The sequence below is a fragment of the Psammomys obesus genome, unplaced genomic scaffold, assembly GCF_907164565.1.
Source record: "Psammomys obesus unplaced genomic scaffold, mPsaObe1.curated_primary_1811, whole genome shotgun sequence".
NCBI lineage: Eukaryota > Metazoa > Chordata > Mammalia > Rodentia > Muridae > Psammomys > Psammomys obesus.
This window is the reverse complement of record NW_026596131.1, coordinates 2584108-2609352: the sequence shown is the minus strand read 5'-3', so window position 1 is coordinate 2609352 and position 25245 is coordinate 2584108. Positions and strand designations below refer to the sequence as shown.

The window sequence follows — 25245 nt, the reverse complement described above, 5'->3', positions numbered from 1 at the left end:
CCAGGGCCCGGGACGCGCGCCTCGGAGCCGGCTCCCGGAGGCCCGGGCCCCGGGCGTGCTGCCCACCTGCCCCGCCGTCCCCACAGGTGGGCGCCCGCGGTGGCCGCCGAGGGACACCCGAAGCCGGGCGAGGCGGCCGGTGACTGCAGTTTGGAATCTTTGCTCCAAAGTTCTTAAAAATGAGACTTCGGGAAGCGATCGCAGCCGGGAATGGGCACCGCGGTTTTTGTTTGTTTTTTACCCAGCCGCTGGGTTCTGCTCACCTGCCCCGAAGGTTGCTTTATATTCGGAGGCAGGGGCCTCCCATGAGTGTAACTGGGTTTGCTAGAGAGTGAAGGCGTCATTAAACAAGTTAAGCCTTGGACCCTTTTAAAGACCCGGTGTGTGGGCCAGAGTTAAGTCACTCCATAACTTAAAGCTGTCTCACGTGTGCGGCCGTCAGAAATGTCTGTCTTTTTTTTTTTTTTTTTTTTCCCTCTGGAGAAGAATTATGGATCGGGTTTATGTTTATCTAACTCTTTATCCACTCAGGATTTGGACACTGACTAAAGAGGACATTTTGTGGGCGGACATGGCTGTTTTCATTTTTTTGGGGGTGGGGGTTGGAAGAACTGAGGGCTTAAAATATTATTTTTTTGTTTTTTATAAAACGCAGTGTTCAGGATGTGGGCATGACATAGTTGTTCTGGTTCTGTTTAATGACCTCTTTGAAGGTACCGTGTTCCCCTTAATATGGCATATCGTGTACCAGGTGTCCTGGTGGAAGGCTGACAGTGTTTGGAGACCTGCCGGCCAGCCGTGTTGTTAGCTCAGGCGAACTCTTTGAACTCTTAGGCCTTGTAGGTAAATAATTGTGCACTCGGAGTAACGAGAACTTAGAATTTAGAAACTACTGAAGTATTACAGACGGTCAACTTTTCAAATTCAAGGTGTTTGTTTTGTTTTGTTTTGTTTCCAAAGATAATTTTATATGTATTTTCTTCATGGCAAACCCAAGGTTTTGTGTGTGTGTGTGTGTGTGTGTGTGTGTGTGTGTGTTTCCCTCCTCCTAATTAAAAAGAAAAGATCTACTTTTCACAACCCAAGACCAGGTTTTGAACTTGAACACTTCACCTTGGGTTGATTGATTGCTGCATGGTATCTGCTCACAAATAAGAGTATAAATGGAATGTTTGATGTGGAAATCGATCGTTTCATATTTTCACAGCCAAGGTATACATGGTTTTCTCACAGCTTTGCAATTACTCTTCTTTTACTGGATTCTAGTGTCATCCAGCAACACAGGATAAGGAACCAAAAATAACTATTTAGCTTTAGTTTATATGTAAGTATTTTCAGGTTGTGCTTAGAAACCCAAACTTGTCACAGTTCATGTAAAAGATTCCAGACCCTGCCTTGGGTAGTGGGCAGGCGGATCCCTTAGTTCAGGACAGCCAGGGCTACCCAGAGAAATCCTGTCTTAGGAAAACAAAAAAGATTCAAGGTTGTTTTGCTGTAACTCTTTTAGATGAAAGGTCAGGACTTCACTTTCAGATTTTTCTTCTAATAAAAGATTCTAACTCCAAACATAGTAAGATTTGGTATTTTAACTTTGAAGTGGAAGGTGGAGTGGGATTCATACTTACTGTAGGCAGCAGTGACAGAGTACGGCAGCTGGTAAGTCACACAGACCCGAGTTCTAACTCGGGTAGCTTGCTAGCTGTCTCCCCAGGCAAGTTCTTTTACTTGGTAGGGACTGTGTTTCCTGATGTGTGAAATGGGGACAGCTAAAGCTTAGGAGGGAGGGTACCTTGCACATATTGGTCAGTGTATGTTCATTTCATCTCCTTATCAGGGTGCCTTTTACTCTTTTATCATTTTAAGTTGTGCTGTGCAGCCTCAGGGAGTGTGTTTTTTTTGTTTTGTTTTGTTTTTTGTTGTTTTTTCAAGACAGGGTTTCTCTGTGTAGCCTTGGCTGCCCTGGACTTGATTTGTAGACCAGACTGGCCTTGAACTCACAGAGATCCTCCTGCCTCTCTCTCTCTCCAAAGTGCTGGGATTAAAGGCATGCACCACTACCATCTGGCTTTTAATAATTTTTTTAATGGTTATTTTGTTTTGAATGATGAAGTAGCTATTACATTGGAAGCAATTCTGTGATTTTCTTTCAGAGGGTGTTTTTTCATTGAGCCAGACACTGACTCATTATTGGTTAAGACACTAGGCTACAAGATCCAAAATGCAGTGACATTCTTATTTGTTAAGTACTGAGGCTGCTTTTGCCAATCCAAAATGTGCTTTAGCTAGTCACATTTTATAGTTTTCCCTTTCTTCCAAGATCCTCATACCTAAGGTTGGGTAATTTTACACGGTTACCACTTCAAGATTGGCAGCATGTGAGACCAAGTGCTTTTGTTAAAAAAAAAAAAAAAAGGAACACTCAGCTAAGATATATCAAGTTTATTTAGTCAGTATTTGGTTTGATGGGGGTTAAGAAGAAGCCACTGAGAACCAAGAACCATATGTATAAGAAACACGTTGTACTTAAAAGAGATAAATCTCAACCGGAAATGGCCTTGTTTATAATTTTCTTTGAGTATCACCTGAATGAATTATCCTTGTAGGAAACATGGAGTTGTGTGGCTGTGAGTGAGATGTTTCATTGCTGATGTTATCAGGATGGTTGATCATGAAATCAAATTGTAGTTGTGCACACATGTATGTTTCATTAATTTAGTTGCCCACTCAGCTTTCTTCAGGATAGTGTTTCAGAACTGTATGTGAGACTTGCTCTAAAGAAAGAGCATTTATAGAGGACCTGGGTTCGATTCCCAGCACCCACACAGAGGCAGTCTGTAATACCAGTTTCACGGGATCCAACACCCTCGTCTAACCTCTGCAGGTACCAGACATGCGTGTGGTGCATATAAATATATATATATATATATATATATATATATATATATATATATATATAGTGTGTGTGTGTATGTGTGTGTATATATGTTGGCAAACATATACATAATAAAAAATATTTTTTTCAAAGTTCGAAGGCAGAGCAATGGTCATGAGTAGGAATCCATAAGCCAACATTTCTTCATGTTGTCTGGTAGCATAGTTCCACCTCCATGGATCTAGGGAGATAGTTATTTGCTTGCTTTAGGCTTCCCATGCCATTTTTAGGTTGAAGAATCCTTGGATGACTTTATTTTTATTGAGTTTCTCCTTGCCTTTGAGATCTAAAGTCACCTGTAATTTTAGTCTTTTGTGTGTTTTATAATGATCGACTATCTCCTCCACAGAAAAGATGGAGAAGAGAAATACCTAATGTCATTTTAATGGATTCATTTGGGGGCTATCACCTAGCAAGATTAGAGTGTGGCGCTGACTTAAAAAGCAGGGCTGTTGAGTCATACTCTGAATAATAAGGGTGTTGGTTGGCTGTGTCTTCCGGATGCTGAAGATTGTGCTGTGGCTTTAGCTTTACCATATTCCGACTTGTCTACCTAAGAGTGACATATTGTAGACATATTTGGACGACTACAACGCACCCTACTGGGAAAAGTGGAAATTAAAAGCAAATTACCATAATGTCATTATTTGTATTTCTTTTTAAAAATTTAACCTTCATTCACGTAAAAAGCATTTGAGCTTTTGTGTCTCCCCACAGTTTAGGGAATGAGGTCCTGATTGGGCTGAAAAGCATTGAGCCATGGTTTGCCTAACAGTTGCCTTGCTGGAGTCCTGGGGTTGTTTCCAATTCCCAGACTTATAAGAAAAGGTGTACTGCCTTTTATTCAGGGGCACAAAGGGACACACACACACACACACACGGCACATGCATGTGCTCTTTTCTGTATGATAACATGGCGAATTTCAAAAACTTTCAAAGCCAGGCAGTGGTGATAAACACCTTTAATCCCATCACCTGGGAAGCAGAAGCAGGCGGATTTCTATGACTTTGAATCTAGCCTGGTTTACAAAATGAGTTCCAGGACAGCTAAGGCTACACAGAAAAATCTGGTCTCAAAAACCAACCAACCAGACAAACAAAAAACCAAACAACAAAAATATTGAAAACAATCCTTACTGAGGAAAAAGATGGAAAGGATAGATAAGCCTGAATTAAACAGAACGAGGTGAAACTAAACCCTTCTATAATCATTGCAAACCAAACCTCACCTCCATTAACCTTTTCAACAGCTTTGTGAGACTAGTTGACTCATTAAAAAGTTTAATCCCATAGTTTTTAGTTTAGTGATAGAATTGTACAACCATCTCCACAAGTTATTTTACAACATTTTCATTGTCACTAAAAGAAGCTCCATGCTTGTTACTCCCTTTTCTCACCTCAGCCTCAGAGCAACACTCACCTACTTTTCCATATGGATGAAATCATGTATACTAGTGTCTTATAACTGGTTCTTTGATATAGCGTTGTGTATCAAAGGTTTTTTTCAAGGTTCATATAGAATACAACAGTAACTTTTTCTTTTAGTTACAGAGTAATGTATATATGTGTGGCTACATATATCCGAGCAGTTGATGGTCATGTGGATTATTTCTACTTTGGGGCTACTATGGCTGCTGCTAAAAACACTTAGGTGTTAGTTTCTGAACAAATCCATGGTTTTTATTTTTGGGTTTTTTGTTGTTGTTGTTTTTGGTGTAGAATTGCTGGATCATATGATAACTATATATTTAACCTTTTGATGAATGGCCAGACTTCTCTAAAATCAGCCTCTCTAATTTACATTCTCACCTGCAATGTACATGAGGGCACTTACTGTCTTTTCTTACAGTTTTCTAATGGGTATGAGTGGTAATTCATATCACTAATGGGTGGTTCAGTGTGGTTTTGATCTGCATTTCCTTGGTGATTAATCTACTATTATCTTGATATTCTTTCAGACATTTTTTTCTGTGCATGAATTTACACAGATGACATTTTTCTTCCCCAGAAAACAGAAATAGAGATTTCTCTATCAGTAAATTCAATTCTGTAACATCTTACTGTCTACATAGTACTTCAGAATGGAGATTCCATAATTTGGCCGTTTAGATAATGCAGGTGTTTTAAATTTTTTTTTTTCCCCCAGAGCTGAAGACTGAACCCAGGGTCTTGTGTTTGCTAGCCAAGCACTCTACTACTGAGCTAAATCCCCAACCCCCAAAATTTTGATTACTATAAATAATGTGAACCACCTTGTTGCTAAACTCTTGTATGTATGTTAACTGCTTAATTTCCTGGGAATAAGTTTCTGGAACTGAGATTTCTGATCATATATGTAGGTTTATAGTTCTCTTCTGAACCCTCAAGCACCACTGTATGTTTGTTTCTTAATTTTATTACTTTTACTTTATATGTACAGGTGTATGTGTACCCCATGCATGCCTGGCACCCACAGAGACCATATCAGATTCTCCGGGAACTGGAGTCAGGGTTGTGAGGCACCGTGTGGGTGCTGGGAATCGAACCCAGGTCCTCCGGAAGAACAGCCAGTGCTCTCAGTCACTGAGCCAGCTCTCCAATTATCGGATGTTTTAAAGCATAACTCCAACTTCACAGTTGTTTTATGACAACGATTTTAGAGTAAGCTGTTTTCTTGTAGAAGTGTGGATTCTTAAGTTGGGTGAAAATGTTTGGTTTGTGTTTTCAGGAAGAAAATAACATCGGCAGTGTCCCTGACCCCTGTGTCACTAAGCGTTGCTGAGAAGATGCTTTATTCTGGCTTTTTAACTAGCACTGTCACAGCTTCCTTTGCTCTGTAGTGGTTTCAGATTAGCTTTCTAACACATGCAGCACCACGAACACTCTGAAATACCTCAGGGTAACCCCATGACCTTAGTTTTGATGATAGCCCGTCTCTTGCAGATAAAATTCTTAGTATGCTGGGTTAGGAGGCCATTTAAAGTTTCGCCTGAAGACTTTTCATAAATGAAGAGCTAATGTCCTTTTGGAGGCTCCTGCTCTTTCCACGGCTTGTCCTCGCAGCTGTTGTTCTTTCGAAGATTAAAGTACCAATTGATAAAAAGGTTATCACTTTAGTATGGCTTTTTGTTTTTTGCTTTGTTTTGTTTTTTTTGCGTTATCTTTCTCTACAAACATACCTGAACCTATTCATCCCCTCCCCCACAAAAAAAGGTGTCACACTCAAAATAATCACTCCTTCAGGGTCAATTTACATATTATACAAATCTATCCACTTTTTTTCTTTAACATTGTGGTTGTGTCATTTATAACTTTCTAATCATGTAGTTATTAATTGTGAGACAGGGTCTCTCTCTGTAGAGCCCTGGTTGTCCTGGATATCACTGGTGTAGTCCAGGCTGGCTTTGAACTCACAGAGATTGCCCTGCCTCTGCCTCATGAGTGCTGGGATCAAAGGTGTGTGCTACTATGTCCAACACCAAAATAACTTTAAAATCTGTTGTTGTTATTTAGGTTTTTTGTTTGGTTTTGGTTTTGGTTTTTCAAGACAAGGTTTCTCTGTGTATCCTTGGCTAACCTGGACTTTCTTTGTAGACCAGGCTGGCTTAGTAACTCACAGAAATCTACCTGCCTCTGTCTCCCTGAGTGCTGGGATTACAGGTGTGCACCACCACGCCTGACTTTGTATTGTTTTTGAGACATAACTTTCCTCTGTAACCCTGGCAGGTCTGGGGTTTGAAGTGTAGACTAGGCTGACCTAATCAAACTTGTGATTTTTGACTCTACTTCCCTAGCTGGGATAACAGATGTGTGCCCCTGTGTCCTGCCAAGATAACTTTAATAACCCTAAAACGAAAAGGAATCTTTTCATTTTAAAATACATATATGTACTTTTTTTTTTTTTTTTTTTTTTAAGATTCATTTTATGTATATGAACACTGTTCTCATGCACAGGAGAAAAGGGAATCAGATTTCATTACAGAAGGTTGAAAGCACCCTGTGGTTGCTGGGAATTAAACTCGGACCTCTGGAAGCAGACCCAGTGTTCTTCACTGGAGCCATCTGTCCAGCCCCATCTATGTCCCCTTAAGCCAGTATTCTTGCATAACTTCAGTAGTTCCAGTTCCTTCTGGGGGTCACTGAGTGCCGCTCTGCGTGAGTCACACTGCAGAGTGACTGCAACTGTTACGACTGAGTTTAATTTCAGTCTATTGCAAACACTTGGATTAGATTTTTACTTGTTTATTGAAATGAAACCCACCCTCAGATCATCAGGACTTTTTACCACTTAGGGGATTTAAAAGTACAGTCTTTGAAAGGAGTTTCCAAAATATTCTAGAAATATTTGGAGCTGCAGTAACGTGTATGAATACATGTGAGGGCTCCTGGGGCGCTGGGATCAGTGTGGTAGGGAGCTCCGTTCAGTTTCAGTCACCTGATCCAGCTCCCTCAGGGACAGTGGGAATGCAGTAGAGCATGCCACTTAGGTGTATGCCATCCCCACACTCCCCCAGGTGTGACCCTTCCCTTCCAGGCTGAAACCCTTACCCTCTGGAAAGCCAGGTTAGGAAAACAGGGCCAGAGAGGTCTGGTGACCTCTCATGGGTTATATGTGAGTGACAGGAGGAACTTTGGACCTGATCCTCTTGCTTCTCTCTGGAGAGTTGTCCCCCAGCCCTTTTGCAGTTCTCTGGTCCTGGGACTTACGTTAGAGCCCATCAGTACAGCTCTCCTGGTTAACTTGAAGAGTGGACTGAGGAGGGCTGAGTGAGGTCTGGGTTTGAAGGACCGTCTGGTAGGCTGGAAAGTGCTTACGTAGATGGTGCATATTCCTTCCACATGAGCTGCGACCTCCTACCTCATGTTGTAGTGTAGAGTTTCGGCTTGAGCTAGACACGCTGCCTGCCGTCATCAGGGAAGCTCTGTCAGGAGATGGGCCATCTTCAGTGGCCGGACCCAGCTCCAGAGAGTGAAGCTCAAGAGGCCACTAAGCCAGATTTTCAGGTTAAGCTCATTTTCTTTGAGGTCTAATAATATCTAAGCAGGTGCGTGTTTTTCAGTAACTGCTCACTAGTAATATGTCTGAAATAGCAAAACTGAAAGAAAACTCTTGTCTTAGAAGTCCTTGACAAAGCCTTATTAACAACCTTGCCAAAGCCTTCACCAGGAAACCCTGAAGAAATGGAGAGTCTCTGCAGAGCCCCCACCTCCCAGGCAGTTCTGGCACCAGAAATGGGCCTGTGATGACAGAAAAAAGAGTGAGGATATGGCTCTGACAGTGACTCTTGGGACCTTTGGACCACAGAGGAGGAGCTCAAATTAGTTTAGGTGAACCTAGAAGAGTAATGCGGGGCACAGGAGGGTGCCCTGGGTTTGTGCATGTGAGACTTCTTGCTGATTTGTGCTAGAGCCAGAGAAACAACCTGCCTTGCTTTATTATTATTATTATTATTATTATTATTATTATTATTATTATTATTATTTGCCTCCTTTATGGAGTTTAGCATGCTGTATTAGCCATACCCACTGTAGTGCAGGCACTCAGCAAATACAGATTGAATTTCCTTTTGAGGTTCATTCAGAATGATAAAGCAAGAGGCTATTTTATTTAGCTAGGTTTTTTGTTTGTTTGCTTTTAAGACAGGGTTTCTCTGTGTAGCCCTGGCTCCCTGGAACTCCCTCTTAGACCAGAGGGAACTCAGATCCGCCGGCCTCTCCCTCCTGAGTGCTCCCACCCCTTCCTGGAGCAATGGACTGCTATTTTAACAAAAAGCAAATAACTGGTAGATGTTAAGGGTTGAGATGGGAAAGATGTCATTTTGGCCGTCTCTATTCTATGATCTTAAAAAAGATTTCAGTGACTGTATATTTTTATTCCGTTAAAGGGCCTTTCAGAACATTTGCTTTGGTAGACACAACCTGAGTGGGGGCACCTGCATGAGTTCTTGTTAGCACTAAGATTCATTTTCTTTCCATTGCCAGATCCCATCAGGTGAATGGTGGGGATCAGTCCAGGTCCCTTTCATTCTTCTCTCAGCATGAGGTGTCACTGTTAAAACCTGACCCTTGATGCAGGATTGTCTTCATGTATTAAACAGGATTTCTTTGGTTAGTGGACTGATTTATAATTCTCATTCAAAACTGTCTTGTTCCCCAGTGGATCAAATCCCCTCCCCCATCAGATGAGGGGGCAGTTGTTTGTCTAGGTCTTGGGAGTGTTTGTCATGGAAACTGAGTTTCTTCCTACACTTTGGAACACACAGTGCTACCAGATCCCCAGATCCTAATATTGTCATTGACCTCCGGCCAAGCCAGAGGAGCTTGTTGACTGAGGTAAATCATATCTTTTAAAACTAATGGCCCGTGACTCCTGAGGGGCCTTGCAGGTGTGAGAGAAACATCTGCATAGAAGGTCACAGCTGCACCAAGGAGGTATGACAGCCTGGACTCAAATTAGTCATCTGGAGTCACCAGGGAAGTGTTTAAAGCTCTATACCCGCCACTACCCCAAATGAAGGAAATAAAAATTTCTGGCCACACAGCCTGGCATCTTTAAAGAAAGGTCTTAAGCCCCAGTACTAACACATAGCCAGGTAACCCCTATGCCTCCCCGGCCTCGATCCTTACAGAGTAAGTGCAGCCACACGTCCCGGGGATGGCACAGAGCACCCAGACCAGAGAGGCTGCCAGCTCACTTCCTGGAGAGGTCGGGATTGGTAGCTTCTGCTAGGGAGTGGCAGAACTAGAAACAGAACCGAGTACTATTTTTTTTTTTCTGCCATGCTCAACTTTGTATGTGTTGTGTGTGAGTTTGTGTGGGATGTCCAAGTGTGTGGGTGTTGTTCCTCAAGGTAGTTTTTTGTTTTGTTTGTTAACTTGATTTTTTGTAATTCATGAATTTTATTTGTATGTGTGTGCGCCTGAATGTAGGTATGCTCACCACATATGTGCAGGAGCCCACAGAGGTCAGAAGAGGTGCATGACCTTCTCCTGGAGCTGGAGTAACAGACAGTTAGGAGCTGCCATGTGCGTGCTGGGAACGAAAATAGGGTATTCTGCAAGAGCAGTAAGAGATCTTATTCACTGAGCCATGTCTCTGGCCCCTAATTTAATTTTTGAGACAGGGTCTTTTACTCAGACTTGGGACTTATTAATTATGTAAGGCTAGCTGGCTACTGGGCCCCAGGGATCTGCCTGCTCTGTCTCCCCCAAATTGGGATTTCAAGTGCACACCACAATACTAGGGGTTTTACGTGGTGCTGGGGATCAAATTCAGGTCCTCATCCTTGCCAGGCAAGTACGTTACTGACAGAGCTGGCTTCCCGGCACTTTCTATTCAACATTTTCTTTTGTTTTGTTACTTTAAAAAAGCAGAGCCTAGGTTCCTATCATTCTTTGAGCACTATTGAAACTGCTCTTTATTAGCATCACCTGATAGCTGGCCTTATATTCAAATGCACTTAATAACCGAATTGCCAGAGGTTTAGACAGATGTTTATTAAAAGGTACCCAACAGTTACTTTTGCTTGGGAATCAAAACAACACAGATTTCCAGGTTCCCTTCCCAAATGCTGACAAATAAAACATCCTTGTGATTTTAAAGGATGAAAGCAGGAACTTCATAGCAAGAATGAAGTAGCTAAGGGAAGTGGATGAAAGGCGTTTATGTGGGAAGTAAGTTGGATCTTTAAAGTACAAGCAAGAGTGAAGCATGTGCTTTTGTAGAAGTTAGTATGTGAAGGTCATAGCTGTGTCCTATGTTTTGGTGTTCATCTGTAGATGAACAGATAAAGAAGATGTGGTTATATACACAGAATGTTTCCCAGTCATGAAAAAAAAAAAAAAAAAGAAATCTTGTCACTTGTGACAATATGACTAGAACTACAGTATATACTGTTAAGTGAAATAAGCCAGACATAGAAAGATACATGTTCTTTTTTTTTTCCCCCTCCCTTGAGACTAGGTTTCTCTCTGTAGCCTTGGCTGTATTGGAGTCACTCGGTAGACTAGGTTGGCCTCAAATACACAGAGATTTGCCTGCCTCTGCCTCCCTGAGTGCTGGTATTACAGGCGTGTGTCACTACGCCCAGCTAGGTACATGTTCTTATTCACATGTACAAGGAATTGATCTCCTAGAAACAGATAATGGAATACTGGCCACCAAACCAGGCGTGGTGGTACATGCCTGTAATCCTAGAACTTGGGAGGCCTGAGACAGCATGGGCTACATAGTTTAAGACCCTATCTCAGGGGGAAAAAAAAAGAAGGGATGTACCAGAGGCTGGCAGGGGATAGGGTAAGGAAGATAGAGAGGGCAGGTAATTAAAATACAGTTAGTTACTGGTGAGATGGCTCACTAGGTAAAGGCACTGGGTATCCAGTCTCGTGATCTGAATTCTGTTCCCAGAACCCACATGATAGAAGGACAGAACTGACTCCTCCACATTGTCCTCTGACCTCCACACATGTGCGCTAGCACTTGCCCCTCCTCCAAGGTAGGTAGGTAGGTAGGTAGATAGATGTAATTTAAAAATATATAGTCAGGGAATTGGAAGGAGTTTGGTGGCACAATAGAATGTAGTTAGTGGTAATTTATTATAGATTTCAAAACATTTGGAAAGGGTTTTGAATGTTTCTTTTTGTTTGTTTTTGAGATAAGGTTTCTGTGTGTAGCCTTGGCTTTCCTGGAACTAGTTCTGTAGACCAGGCTGGCCTCAAACTGATAAAGATTTACCTGCCCCTGCCTCTCTGCCCCTCTTCTCTTCCTTCTGCCCTTCCTCTGTGTACAGGGATTAGAGGTATGTGCCACCACCCCCGGCTAAATGTTTCTTTTAAAAAATTATTTATTTTTATTGTATGAATGTTTTGTTTGTTTGCCATGTGTCAAACAGACCTCCACGGGGACCGTGGAGGTCAGAAGAAGGCATCAGATCCCTGGAACAGGAGTTACAGACAGCTCTGAGCCACTTATGGGTGGGAATCCAGTAGGGTCCTCTGCAATAGCAGCCAGTGCTCTTAGCCCCTGGGCCACCTCTCTAGCCCCGGATTGGGAGTATTTCTAATACAAAGAAATGATGTATGAAATGATGAATATGCCAGTTACTCTGGCTTGATTGTTGCATAGTATATAGGCCTAAAAATATATATTGGTTATACATAAATACATACAACTATTCTATTTGTTGAAGACATTGTGTAGGGGTCAACAAGATGTCTCAGTGAATAAAGGAGCTTGCTATCAATTCTGTTGGCTCCTTAGAACCAACATGATAGAATGAGAAAGTGGACTCCTGAAAGCTGACCTTTCCTCAAAAACTGACCTGTGTGTATACATGCATAGGTACATACTTATACACAATAAATACATGTTAATCTTTTTTAATAAGAGGAGCATGTAGAGCAGAGCAGGGGAGTAGGGCCCTGTGAGCCAGTGGGTGTGTGTTTATCAAGTGAGGACTCTGGAAGCATGGGACCTTTCCTCATCAAGGCTCCTAGCATAGTGCTCTGAGAAGCATCACATCACTTATTGTAGGGTCAACATGCAGGTCTGTATTGCAGTTCGTTTCTCATCTTCTGGAGAAGTGGGGCAACAGATTTCAGATATGTTTGAAAATCCTGAGCAAATCCAGGTGCTTCTGTTGTTTACTTGTTTTGTTTTATTGAGGTAGGTTTCTCTGTGTAGCCTTGGCTGTCCTGGAACTGTAAACCAGGCTGGCCTCCAATTCCTTGTAGATGTCTGCCTTCCTGCTGGGAATAAGAGTGTGTGTCAACACCTCCTGCCCTGTTGTTGATTTTTAATGGTAACGAGAAAAAAAGTTTAAAATTAAGGAAATTCCCCAGAAGTTTCTTGATTTTTGTGAAGTTTCTTGATTTTCTGTTTCCAAATGTGCATTATGTGTGTGTTTTACATTAACCAAAATTAAAATTTCTTCCCATTATAGAAGCATCTGTAACATCAATCACCAAAGAAATTAAAATAGTGTAAACTGTAAAGCCATATTTGAAGAATATCTCACTTTATCTCTTTGCTCTGCTTAATCCTGCAGTCTTTCCCCATAATTCTGTTGGGGTTCATTTTCTAGTTGTCACGGTCTGGTTTGCAAAGAAGAAAACAGTTTCCTTACACAGTGTGATTAAGATGTTTATCTGTAGTTTTGCTGCTTAACTAACAGAGACTCAAACCACGGTTTCTCTAAGACCAACCCTATTCCTGTTTTGAGGGCTGAATGCTTGGAAATCTCTAGAATTCTTACTGCTGGTAATGCTCAGTCCCTTATCTGATCTGTGGTTGGAGAGAAGGAGGGCTCTCCCTGTAGGTTTAGATGCTGGATGCTTTAAGAGTCTATAGCCTATGCATATTGCTAGAAACCAGCCTTCTGGGTCCTACAACATTTTCTTTTAATTTTATTATTTGTTTTAGCTTTTAATTTCTTTCTCTACCCTAAACCTTACAGTGAATCAGATAATTACTAATACTCAGTGTTGCAATATTTTGAGATAAATGAGTACACCAGGGTGTGGCAGGTCAGGATTAGAAATGACTGTGTTTAAAGGCATAAAGACTTCCACAGCTTCTATGTGGATTTTGGACATGGTTTGATGGGCCTAGAAGAACATATACCAAGCCTGCGGGAGATGAAGTCCTGCTAAGTTATGGATACTCACACAGCAGAACTAAAAGGCTCCATCGGCCCACTTTTCTTCCCCAAAAGAGCTGAAAGGTGAAACCTGGAGAATGGGAATGTCCTGCCCAGAGTCCGAAGTGGACCACACAAATGCATCTCATGTCATCTTCTTGTGCTTCATTCACTTACTAACCCCCACCCCCAATTTACTAAGCATATGCCAGGTTCATGGGGTTATCCCCAACCTTGTTTGTTTGTTGTTTGTAAGACAGGTCCCAGTAAACCGGGTGGTGGTGGTGTATGCTTTTAATCTGAGCACTTGGGAGGCAGAGGCAGGTGGATCTCTGTGAGTTCCAGGACAGCCAGGGCTACACAGAGAAACTCTGTCTTGAAAAACCAAAAAGAGAGAGAGAAAGAGAGAGAGAGAGAGAGAGAGAAAGAAAGAAAGAAAGAAAGAAAGAAAGAAAGAAAGAAAGAAAGAAAGGAAAATAAAAAACCAACAAACAACAAAAAAGACAGGTCTTGCCTGGCCTAGAACTACTGTGTAAACCAAGCTGCCCTCAAACTCACTGAGATTAAAGATGTGCTCCACCACACCCAACAACTTTGGCTTTTTTGAACTTTGATTTTGAGAGGATTAGTCACAAGTTTTGGAGTCAAATGGACACCAATTAGGCACAGGAGTGTGAGGACTTGGCCCAGGAAGATAGAGAGGCTCTGAAGATAGGAATTGTCTGGGCAGGGATTGGGGGTGTTGCCAAGTCAGTTGTCAGGAGGCACTATGTAAAGCAAACTTTTCCATTGTCTTACGTGATTCCTCTTCTAGTCAGCTCCTTGAAGACAGGAGCTTTGTAAGCTTTCGGGCTTCTGCATTACAGGCCTCTTTCTGTACATGTGTAGGATAAAAAAACAAGAGTCCAGTTTGAGAGTGGGGTTCAAATAAGTGAACTAGCAAGTAAAAGAAACTGAAGAGTCAGCCAACAGGAAGCTGAGTGAGGCAGGGAGTGTTTGGAAGAGACTGATAAATCGTACAAGTCCTTACCAGCCTTCTTGAGTAATGGAGGCCATGATTCAGTGCTTATCTTGGACTATGGGGTTCTGGATTTTCCTCTATTGTAGTAAAAGTCAATCTAAGTGCAGGTACCGTAGAGCAGATAGGGCGAGTCAGAAGAAAGGAGCAGGGTTAATGGTCATTCTGATCAAATGTAAGCAGACCTTGAGTTGGGGTCCACTGGAAGGCCCCTTTAAGCTTTCCCGTGAAGTTTTGCTGTGTTACCTTCATAGTCTATAACCCAGCTAAGCACCGTTAATGTAGAGCTAGTATAGATGAAAACATGAGGGAGCACGTCCACTATATGGCCACAGATCATCTTCGTTTAGTGTGTGGAGTGCTCCACCCTTCAGGAGTGGGGTTTTCCTTCCAGTCTGTTTTGCAGTGTTACAGCAGCGTATGGTCCCACTGCTTCTGTGGGGTATACGTAGATTAAATAGTGAACTAGACATGTAAAGTTGATTTTGGCCTTTGTGGCCTGCTCTGTAAGCTCTAGCTTCTGCTTTCTTCCCTAGCCCTACCTGTTCCCATTCCCTGTCTGCTTCCTCTCTCCAGCCACACTGGTCCTGGAGGTCCTTAAATTATCTTCAGTCTCCTGGCCTGTACTTTGTCCACTGCCTAGGTAGTTCTTCCTTTCCTTCCTGTGGGTATTAACTCAAGAAAACCTTTGACACAAAATCTCCACCCTCAAAGCCCACCCCAACCCATCAAAAGACCAGATTCTCTTCTGTTGCACTTCTCTGGCTCCTTCTGTCTCTTTCCTAGTGCTTAAAGCAGCTTGTCATTTTGTTTGTGAAGTTGACTGCTCTGGCTCCTTAGTGGATATTAAACTCTGTGAGGGCAGGACAGATCTTGTTTGTAATGACATTTTTGTGTTTAGTAGGTTTTTTTAAATCACACACACACATATACATATACGCACACGTGTATTTGTGGCGGTCAAAGGATGACTGTGGGTTGGCTCTCTCCTAATACTACATAGGTTCCAGGATGGAACTAGGTCACCAGGCTTAGTTGGGAGCATCCCTACTCCCTGAGCCATTTGCCAGCCCTCTCCACCTTTTTTATTTTTATTTTTATTTTTTGAGGCAGACTCTCATATAGCCTAGGCTAGACTTGAACTATCTATGTAGCTGAGTATAACTTTGAGCTTCTAATTTTTACCTCTTTGCTCCTGAGTTATGGTATTACAGATGACAGATATACTACTGTGTTCAGCTTATTATTATTATTGTTGTTGTTGTTGTTGTTGTCGTCTTGTGGCTCAAACAGTTCTTCGTCAATAAGTGACACTAATTGTTGCTTACACTAGACATTCTTCTAAGATGCATACATACATATACATTTATTCACTCACTTAAAATTTTTAAGTCACACACACATATATATTCACTAATTTAAATTTATTCTAAGTGCTTCAGAGTTTTACTATTTATCCCCATTTTATGGGGTGACAAAGGCACAAGTTTACCCATTGGTGGTCTGGCTCTATAATCTGGCCTTTTAACAGCTATAGTATAGTGATCAGAAACTAGTTACATTGTGTGACTAGGTATTTTTTTAATTGTTCAGTATCATCAGAAAATGGTATGATCAGGTGATGGTGGTGCATGCTTTTAATCCCAGCATTCGGGAGAAGCAGGTAGATCCTGGCTTTGAGGCCAGCCTGGTCTACAAAGTGAGTTTCAGAACAGCCAGGACTACACAGAGAAACTCTGTCTTGAAAAAACAACAAAACCAAAAAAGAAAAAAAAAAAAAATGGTATGTTGCATAGATGTTTCTAGACAGTTGAAATACAATCCCAGGAAGTAAAATGGAGTGGTGTCTGGTGAGAATCTTTTCATTGCTTAAACTCTTCCTTACACATACCACAAAGCAAAACACATTTTTCTTCCTAGATTCTCTTTGGCAGCACCATCTCTTGGACTGTGCTGTCCGTAAGAGATGGGAGTAACTACCTTTTGAGACAGAGTGGATAAGCAGGTTTTGAGTTTTATTTGCTTTCAGATGATATCCTTGGCTGCTACCAGTATCCTTTGTTAAGTGTTCTTCATTACCTTTATATAACTCTTGCTTTGAAATTTTTTACTATTTAGTTAATTAAATTAAAATTTGAGACAAAAACCTCAGGTATATCTCTCTGGCTGTCCTCAAACTCCATATATAGTTAAGGATGACCTTGAACCCCTGAATTTCCTGCATCCACGTCCCAAGTGCTAGGACTATACGAGTGTGGTGCTGATCCAGCCCGGGGCCTCAGACACACCAGGCACTGTACCATCCTCACCACCTTGACATACTTAGTGTTTGTTTGCCTTCTCAGCATTTAGAGAGAGGGTGATATTTCTCACTTTTCAAGAAGGGAAAATAAAACAAAACCTAGAAGCTTTGTGTCCTTGCCTCACTGTGCAGATGCCCATGGACCCAGTGGAGTTGGCAGTAAGGTTGGTTGACCTCCAGAGTACACAGAGCCTGACCAGGATGGTGACATTAGGAAGAGAGATTCCTGGGAGAATTGGGCCTGTGCACAGGAGAATGTAGACTGTGAAAAGTATGTTCTCTCTTCCATCCATGCACTGGACAGCCATTTTCCTTTTTCAGGGCAGATTCTGCTCCTTAGTGTCTGGAATGGCTTCTTTTTGAACCTAGAGGCTTGCTGTCTCCCTGTGGGTACTCCTTCCTGCTCCTGTTTCCTGCCCATCCCTTGATAAGCTAGAGAAGGCAGTGGTGCTCCAGGCCAGCTGGTTCCTCTGGCTTTTTCTTTCATTTCTCCATTTAAAAGCCACAGGTTTGGCCAGGTGCGGGCGTGCATGCCTGTAATCTCAGCACCTGAGGCAGAGTTCGAGGCCAGCCTAATCAAAAATCGAGTCTACACAGAGAAACACTAGTCTACAAATCACATCCGGCTACACAGAGAAACCCTGCCTCAAAAAAAAAAAAAAAGAAAGAAAGAAAAAGAAAGCCACAGGTCTGTAGCTTTTTCCCACACAGTCTTCCCGGCAGATTTTGTCCAAATATGTGAGAAACCTATGTTGAAATGAGGGAATCTGATGGCATAATTTGTAAGCATGAAGTGCGTGCATGTGTGTTCACGTGTGTGTGGGCCCACCTGTGTGTGCACACTTGCCTGTGTATGCACGTGTGGAAGCCGCCGGAGACCGACATCAAGTGCCTTCCTTTATTGTTCGCAGCATACTTTTGAAGCGGGGTCCCTCACTGAACCTGGACTTCGCTGTTTGGGCTACACTGGCTGGACAGTGAGCCCTTGGGATCCGCGTGTCTCTGCTGCTGCTGTGGTTACAGGAGTGGACTGCTGCACCCGCTTTCACATTGTGCTAGGAATCTGAACTCAGATCCTCAGGCTTGTGCAGCAAGCACTTTACCTACTGAACTGTCTCCACAGTGCCCCCACTACCCGAGACTAGTGTAGCTCAGGCTGGCTCACACTCTCTGTGTTGTTAGCACCCTTTACCAAGCACTTCAGCCTCTACCTGCAAAGTCTCTACTTTTGCACTGCCAACTGAAGACAAAACCAACGAATCTCCCTTGGAAGTAAAGTGGGAGAGAAACCGGCCGTAGCAGCTGAAGTAAACCTTTTGCTGGTATCCTGAAACATATATTCATTCCTTCGTACCCTGCTGTTTCCTCTACAGCATTAGAAACCCAGTTTCCCATTACTCCAAGTTCCACGTCTGGGCACCACTTGTTAGCTTTACTTTTTATACTATTTATTTTGGTTTCTTATGCCTCTTCCTCCCTTCTCCACTCCAATTCCTTCCAACACCCCAATACTAGGTAGAAGAGAAAGGTTAGTGGGGAAAAGGGGCAAGTTTTCTTTAGCTGCTTCCTGCTGGTTAGGGTCATCAGGTTCCTTGGGGCAAATCAATCTTCGTTTCAGATCTCCAACCTTTCATCCAACTGTATCAACAGCAACCAGGAAGAGCAGAGAAGTACCTTATTTCTGGGAGCCCCTTCCCTCTCCCTGGGTTTTGGCCTTTATTCCCTCTCAAAGTCCTCAGAATTAAACTATCTGCAGCTGGGAAAGAGCCCCTCTCGGAGCTCACACGAGGCAAAGTTTGCTGCCGTGGACAATATGAATCAGTCCCACACCCCACACCTGCGATGAAAACAAAAGCATGTTCACATGTCATAACCAAAACTTCCACACACTGTGTTGCCAAATCTGGATTTGAACTCCCATTCCTCCTCCTTAGCTTCCAAGTGCTGATATTACAGGCATGTGCCATCACAGCCGACTAGTAATAAAACTCTTCCACGAGAAATGTCAGTGTTTGATAACTTCCCTTTGTGTAAGCATCTTACCCCTTCTAGTGAATAGTCAAAATTTTCTAAAGTCCATCAATTTATGGTTGGTTAAAATGATTACTGCTGTTTAAGTAAGTTGTCTCATACTAATCAATAATGTGTGTTTCCTTATGTGCAGCGACGTTAGAAGAGTGACTGGCTTATCAAAGCAGTGAGCAGTGCCTGCAGCCTCATCTCACGACAGACTTTTGTAGACCATAGAACGAGGCTATTCAGGGGCTTATATTACAACATGGTGGCTATATTTAGTAACAGGATTTTGTGTTCTTGGGTGTTTTTAATTAATTGTGTGTGTGTGTGTGTGTGTGTGTGCATATACATGTGCCTATGCATGCATTTGGAAGTCAGCGGGCAATTGTGGAATCTCTCCTTCCACCTATGGGACTGGTCTCAGGTTTTCGGGCTTGGTGGCAAGGGCCTTTACATGTTCTGAAGCCATCTAGCCAGCCCTTGAAAAATTTTGAGACTAGATACTAAGGGCTTTTTTAAGTTTATTTATTTTTATTTCATGTACATTGGTGTTTGAGTGCATGTATGTCTATGTGAAAGTGCCGGATCCCTGGGAATAGGAGTTACAGACAGTTGTAAGTTGCTGTGTGGGTGCTGGGAATTGAACGCGGGTCCTGGAAGAGCACTCAGTGCTCTTAACCACTGAGCCATCTCTCCAGACTGATATTAAATGTTTTTTAACACGTACACACGCTCATGCACACACAGTGAGAAGTGGGGTAATGGATTTGTTAATTATAAGTATTTTGATAAACAATGTTTATCAAAACATGTTGTACACTTTAAGCATATAAATCTTGATATCATTTAAAACAATTTTTTTAGTTAGGAAAAGGGCTAGATTGGATTGTTGTGTGCTATAGGAAACTTGATGGTTAAGGATATGCCTTTTTGTAGTATTATTTTTACCCACTTACATGGATAATAGTTTCTCAGGAATTTTCATCTAGAACATATTTTTAAAAGACCTCACCCTGGGGACTGCAGAGATGGCTGTTCTTTCAGAGGACCCAAGTTCAATTCCCAGTACCTACATGATAGCTAACAATCATCCATTACTACAGTTTCAGGGGATTCAGTGCCGTTTTCTGACCTCCTCAGACACCAGCCATAGACATCCATGCAGGCAAAACCCCACACACATTAAAAAAAAAAAAAAAAAGACCATGCCCCATCTAATTTGCTGTGCTGTATGATATAGTATGTATCTGTAGAGAATCTATAAATTACATTATAGTCTCCTTTGAAATATCTAACCCTTACTTCAAAGCAGAATGCTGATCTTCATCTATCCCAGCAGGGTTCTAAGGGGGCATTTTTAGGCCTGAAATCATTAAGGCTTATGGCACTCAGAGAACTATGATTTTAAGTAGTAAAATTATAGTTTAGGGCAATGGGCAAAAGACCAGGTTAGGAGTTGGAGCCTCAAGCCCACCCTGTCTGTGGTTAACTGTCTGTGGTGCCTTGGGCAAGTCTCTTCACCCCTGTGGGCCTGGATTTCTTTTCCTGTGCAGTAAGAGGGTTGGGGAGGTGATCTTTTGGTCCTTTCATCTCAAAAATTATATGTCTCAGGAGCATAAGCAGCTCTGCTGTTTGATCTCTTGTGTGGATGATTAAGCCAATCCAGTTAACTAAAGAGAGGAAAATGTTGCTGTGGACTTAGTTGCTAGTGTATTTCAGACCTGCAGATTCTGCTGGGGTCTGGTCAGGTGTTGAAACCAGAGTGTTTCATGCTGTTTAACTTTTATCATTATGCTTGGCAACATCTGGCAAGTGTAGGTGGCAATTATGTCATAAATACAGTTGTTTGTAGATAATTTAGATTTAACTGGAGTGCCTTCTCTTTGACCTCTTCCCTTTCCACTCCCTCTGCCCCAAGGAATCTCTAAGGAAGTGTAAAGATCGAAATTGACAGTTTCAGATTATTATCAGGACTGAAAATTTTGCTGTGTAATTGAGACTTATTTTCCCTTTAGGGTTGCCACATGAGAATTAATAATAGGTTAAACTGTACATGAGTATCCATATTCAAGAGGAGTTTGGCTTTTTAGAAGTATGGCTCGGTGCATCCTACAAATTTGTAGTCTAATCAGCAGTTGTTAGTCTAGATTGAGGTGGTTCTCTATCAGGATAAATAAACCTGGCAGGTTTCTTAATTGTTACAAGATCTAAATTGCAGTTATTTCTCTTTAGCAAAGACAACGAAAAACAATGGCCACACCTGCATGCCAAGGCTCAGCTGCTAAGTGATTCTGCTAGGTTACCTTGAGTTTTTGTTGTTGTATCTATAAAATGAGTGATTTGGCCTAGCTCTCCAATACTTCTCACGGCACCTTGGGGATTTGATAAAACCCTAAGATCAAGGCTATGTTTTCTGGTCCATGATGTGGTAGAGGGTTTCCTGAAGCACTTTTCTTACAGAGTGTATTTTCTTCTCCAGCATGGCAAAAGGACCACAAAGACTAGCAAAACTGCAAGTAACTGAATGTGGACTGAGCCTTCGGCCCTGCAACAAACTCGTGGGATACAGTCACATGTTGTGAAAGCAGCCACCTTTGTGCTCAGGAATAAAGTGGACTTAGGAAGCACCATTTATCAGGTCTCTCTGGTTAGCAGAGGGATAGCCTGAGTTGAAAGTTGTAACTGTCTTGGGTAGTGGTTAATTACACCACACCCTAAAGTTGCCACAAATGCTAATTTAACTCTCTCAGCTGCTTCTTTGGAAACCACACAATATGTTCAGTTAGGCCTTGCCCCTACCTCCCAGCTAAGACACCTGACTCCCATCCAAAGCAAATGTCATTGTTACATTTACTGACACTTTATCAGGAAATGTAACAGTCAATGGGCTGGCTAGAAGGAACTGAATGGTTGATGGGTTATTGCTGACAACACAGGTAAACTCAGCGTGACAGAATTTGAAACAATTGTTCCAAATCCTTGAAACTGGACATGAGGAAACTAGAGTCTCTTGCCATCACCAGTGGCACTGTTTCTGCACTGTTTTTGCTATCAGATCAGATATGTGAATGAGATGAGTTAAAGAACAGCGCTTGATTCAAACAAGTGTTTTAGTGTCCAGTTCAGCAGGCCTTTACTTAAGACAGACCTTTTACTTGAGAACTTAGCCCATGCTCCTGGGCTGTGCAGGAGGCTCTCTGTGGGTCATGAGGGCTTTCTTTGGCTTGTACTGTTACCATACACTGATTTCTGTCTCAACCTGCTGTTATGAATTCTTTTTTTTAAAGACAGGGTCTTTCTGTGTAGCCTTGACTGACTATAATTCTGTAGACCAGGCTAACCTCAAACTGACAGAGAGCCTCTTGTCTCTGCCTCCCAGGGCTGGGATTAGAGGTATATGCCACCTCACCTGGCATTTTTTTTAAAGTATTTTACTTATTGTTACTGGTATGTGTATGAATGATGTTTGGGCGAGTGTATGGAGGTCAGAGGACAACTTGTAGGAATTGGTTCTTTTCTTCTACAGTGTGAGTCCTAGAGATCAAACTCGGGCCATCCGGCTCCAGTGTCAGGCGCTTGTACTTGTTGAGCCATCTCCCTTCCCTATGATTGTGAATTCTTGATGGCTTTTTGGCCTTTGTTGGACACAGTCTCTTACCATGTGATTAAATGACAAAATGATTGAATTCTGCCGAGTACTTTTATAAAGTAAGCAGAATCTCCAAATCCAGGCATTGTTTGCATTTATAGGAGGTAATATTGGGCAAACAGAATTGTGGATACAAATGTTCTTCAAAATTAATGCCTATCAAGGTCCTCTGTTATAAGATATTACTCTGAGGAACTTCCTGCTGGATTGACATGCTGTACAGGCGTTTTGTTTGTTTGTTCATTTGTTTGTTTATTTAGAGCACACAGGACTGGAGTCTGTGGTGGCACACCAGAAAAATTTCTGATAATCTCTAAAATTAGTGAATCTGGGCCAGACAGTGGTGAAACATGCGTTTAATCCCAGTACTTGGGAGGAAAAGGCAGGCAGATCTCTGAGTTCAAGGCCAGCCTGGTCTACAAAATGAGTTCCAGGACAGCCAGGGCTACACAGAGAAACCCTGTCTAAAGAAGAAAAAAAAATGAGTGAGTCCATGCTGTAATTTTCTTTTTCTAATGGAGAATATTTACTTTACGTGCATGTGTGAATGCTTGCACGTGCATATGTGTACCTCGTGTGCCTGCTGCCTGAAGAGGCCAGGAGAGGGCGTGGGCCCCTGGAGCTGGGGTCAGGGGCGGCGGTAAGTCACCATGCGGGCGCTGGGACCGTAGCCTGAGCCCTCTACAAGAGCATCTCTCCAGCATCGCAGCCTGTAATTTTTAACCAGTTAGATCCAGGAGAATAATCGGTCTGAAGTTGGGCAAGGCGGCGTGCACCTATCAACCCAGCTAGTCTGGAGCTGAGTTGAAGAATTACTTGAATCTACAAGTTCAAGAACAACCTTGAGGTGGTGAAATGGCTCAGTTGTTAGCTGTCTGAATGTTAGTCCCAGGGAATCTAACACCCTCTTCTAGCCTCTGCATGTACATGGTGTACAGACATACATGCAGACAAAATGCCCAGACACATAAAAGAAGTATAAATATATTTGTTTGTTTTTTTGAGATAAGGTCTCTCTGTGTAGCCCTGGCTGTCCTGGAACTTACTCAGTAGACCAGGCTGACTTCGAGACAGAGAGCCCCCTGCCTCTGCACTGAGAGTGCTAGGGTTAAAGATGTGCTCCAAATAAAGTGTAATTAATAAAAATTAAAAAGATGTGCTCCAAATAAAGTGTAATTAATAAAAAATTAAAAAAGATGTGCTCCGTCACTGCCTGGCTATAAAGCTTAAAAACATTTTTAATTAATTTATATTTTACTTATTTTTTGTTTTGTTTTGTTTGAGACAGGGTTTCTCTGTGTAGCCCTGGCTGTCTTGGAACTTGCTTTATAGATCAGACTGACCTAGAACTCAGAGATCTGCCTGCCTCTGCCTCCCCAGTGCTGCGAAAAAAGGCCTGTACCGTTTTGCCCAGCTTAAATTTATTTATCTTTATTTTATGTAAATAAAGCACATTAGTGTGTCTGTATGACAGTGTCAGATCCTTTGGAACAGGTGTTAATAGACAGTTGTGAGCTGTTCTGTGGGTGCTGGAGATTGAACCTGGTCCTTTGGAAGAGCAGACAGTGCTTCAACTGCTGAACCATCTCTCTAGCAACTAAAAACTTTTTTTTTAAAAGACAAGTTGTGATACTATAACAAGACTTCGTGTAAGAAAGCCCATTTGTTCTTCGTGTTCTTGACCTCGGCTTTGTCGTCGTCGTCCACAGCACGTCTCTCCGTGCTGCATCAGCATGCAAGGTCGTGTCTTGCTCCCCTTTGGAAAATACCTTCCTACTTCGAAGCATTATTGCTAGAGCTAATAATTATAAGCTCTCATTCTTTAGCACATTCTAATTCACTTGAAATTAATTCTTTTTCATTTAGAGACATGTAGATCTAAATTGCTGTCAAGAGTTTATATGCTCAAATTGGGTAGTAAAGTAAAACACTTTGGAAGCCTTGCCTCACTGGCCTACCCATTTCATGTCTTTCCTGTAACACTGTACTATGCATTCATTAGTGAACCAAAATGGGCTCTTTGTTTTTTTCCATTTGTTTAGATGCTATAGAGTCTCATGTACCTTGTTTGGCCTTGAACTTCCTTAGTAATCAAGGATAACCTTGAATTCCTGATCCTTTGGCTTCTATTGCCCAGGTACTGGGATTATAGGCATTCATTACTGTCTGGTTTATGTGGTACTATGGATCTAACACAGGGTTTCACATATGCTGGAGAAGCACTTTACCAACGGGACTATATTCCAGCTCACCAAAATGAACTCATTTTTAAAAGAAAATTATTTATGTGTATAAGTGTTTGGCTGCATGTATATCTGTATACCACTTGTCTGCCTGGTGCCCTTAGAGGCCAGAAGAGAGAGTCAGATCCCCTGGATGTTGTGGATGTTTGTTAGCTATCATGTAGGTGCTGGGAATTCGACCTATATTCTCTGGAAGAGTAGCCTGTGCTCTTTCTTAACCACTGAGCCATCTCTCCAGCCCCACAAATGAGCTCTAAGTCCTTTGCATTCACTTCACCTCTGGAACAAGCCAACTAGTAGATGTAAGCCCTGGAAAGGAGTCTTTTCACTGCAGAAGGCAGCTTGATTGTTTGTGGCTGGTTGTAGGTTTCAGGAGAGGGGAGAGACGGAGGAAGGGAGATTGACTCTGTGGTGTGTGTGTGTGTGTGTGTGTGTGTGTGTGTGTGTGTGTGTGTGTGTGTGTGTGTGT

The 25245-nt window shown here is 42.2% G+C and overlaps 1 protein-coding gene across 2 annotated transcripts in view; it reads left to right on the top strand.

The window, feature by feature from the left end:
- Ern1 (endoplasmic reticulum to nucleus signaling 1) overlaps positions 1-25245 on the top strand; it is a 97766-nt gene that overhangs the window by 733 nt on the left and 71788 nt on the right. The gene's annotated exons all lie outside the window — the stretch shown is intronic.